Source organism: Crocodylus porosus, unplaced genomic scaffold (assembly GCF_001723895.1).
Source record: "Crocodylus porosus isolate Cpor-Errol unplaced genomic scaffold, CroPor_comp1, whole genome shotgun sequence".
Lineage (NCBI taxonomy): Eukaryota > Metazoa > Chordata > Crocodylia > Crocodylidae > Crocodylus > Crocodylus porosus.
In genome coordinates, this window is record NW_017728951.1 from 35,906,817 (window position 1) to 35,909,191 (window position 2,375).

The window sequence follows — 2,375 nt, forward strand, 5'->3', positions numbered from 1 at the left end:
GAAGGTAGTGCCAACCCCAGAGAGTATTACTGGCACACAAACTGCTTCTTCTGTTGCTGCTGCCGCTACTGCTACTGCCTTGGTGTGAGCCGTGGCACATACTCCTCATGAGTGGCTGTATGAACACCCTTTCTAAATTGATGCCCAGCGCTGGTGCCCCACTCTTAGATATACTGTTCTGCCTTTGTCCTGTCACAGCACAATATTTGTCCTCAAAGTTGCCTCACCAGCAGACACCAACAGAGAGTTCCCATTGCCATTCATATTTGTTGGTAAGGATGGAGAAGAGTATGTACAGAAACTCTAGGAGGCCAGGAACTACACAGCAATCTCCCACTTTCTATGGCTTTGGGCCAGAGGACTAACGTGGACTCCAGCTTCTGAGCTAGACCCTCAGAAAAGCCTTGTCGTCAGACAGGAAAGTTAGTTGGCTCAGGACTTCTATCTCACAGAACAGACCTGAACATAAACCTAGAAAATGAGATGTCTAAATTAGTCACTGAACCAATTGGTCATAGATGTACCTCAGAAAACTAGAGATCCTGAACTAGTAGCCCTCAGCAGAAATCATGACACTAGGCCAGCTTATTAAAGGACCTGGATTTGTGATATCACATAGGTCCATGGCTTGTCATTAATTTAGTAAGTTAGTGTCTCTGAGCCGGTAACATAAAGGTCTACCTCTTTACAGCAAACCAAATTGTTAAGGATGTCTGGTTTTTCAAGGCCAGGTTTCTTTCCTGTGTCAAAGTAGGGGATAACAGTTGCAAAACATGTTTGATCTGGCATCAGAACTGGCAAGTTTTTAGCGCCACATTCTCTGGAAATTATTTAGGGAGCAGTCATTCATGATTTCTGGCAACCAAACAGAGAAGGAGTCAGCAACATCTTGGACAGAGTACCAAAAAACACCCACAAGCTCGACCTGTAAGGTGTTGGATTGCCAGGGGCAGATGGCGGGGGCACTGCAAGAGGCCTAATCCTTGTTGTAGCAGTGCAGCCTTGGCCCTTTCCCTGCCGTCCACCTCCAGACACGCATGCCAAGCAATCAATGATTCATCACCCCTCCATCAGACTCTCTCTTAAATACTCCAGCACCATCGTTTCCTTTTTAGACAGTATGGTCACTATCCAGAATGGTAAATACAAACCACCATATACAAGAAACCTATAGACTAACACATATATCTGCACAGAATCAGCAATCACCCTAAGCACACCAAGAAAGCTGTAATATACAGCCAAGCCCCCTGATACCACCGCAGTTACACTGAGGAGAACACCCATGATTGTCGCCCCACAAATCTCAAAAAGGCTTTCACTCAACAATGACAATCCTCTAAAGAGATAGATCACACATTTGAAAGAGCCACCCAGATACCACATGAAGAATTGCTGCAGTACAGAAAGAAAATCCCCATGAATCGGACATGATTAGTTATGACATATCTTCCTTCCCTGGAACCTATATGGAAAATCCTCAAACAATTGCTACCCATACTAGAAGAAGACCCACTTCTTAAAGAGATCTCCCCAAAATCACCCATCCTAGGCTTTAAACAAGCATTGAACCTCACCAATCTCATGACCAGAAGCAAATTTCCTATGGAGCAGAACACACCAAATGGATCCAGGCCATGCCAGGACAAGAAATGTAAAACCTACCGACATATCTCCACCACTCCCACAATAACGACACCCCACAACAGAACCATCACCATTCCCGGATCTTACACCTGCGCCTCCAGAAATGTTATACATCTCATCCAGTGCACTAAATGCCCTGATGGAAGATATGTAGGAAAAACCAAACAATAACAGCATACCAAAACAAACGCATACCAAAAATCTATCAAAAGACAGAAATACCCACTTACCCATGGGTGGACATTTCTCACAAGTTAATCAATGTCTCTGCAATCTTTCAGTCCTAATCCTCAAAGGGAATTTATAAAGCACCTTTTGCAGACAAACCTATGAACTTCACTTCATCAATCTACTGGATACAAAAATCATGGACTTAATACAAACATTGGATTTATGGCACATTATATCCCATCTCCCATCTGATAATCTCATGTAACCACTATATAATTTACCAGCTACATTCCTTTACCAGGTCACCATTTCCCTTTTGCCCCCCCACCCCATCTCTCACCTATGGTCTCACACCCCCTCTGATTCCTTACTGCCAAGCATTTGCATTTTCACTGACCTGCATTCCTGCATACTAGCTTCTATCCTATCCAGAAGAGCACAATGCAACTGTTTCATCGTTTCATAGTAACTAGGGTCAGGAGGGACCTGAACAAATCATCTAGCCTGACCTCCTGTCACAGGCAGGAATGAATGCTGGGTTCACGAGACCCCAGATA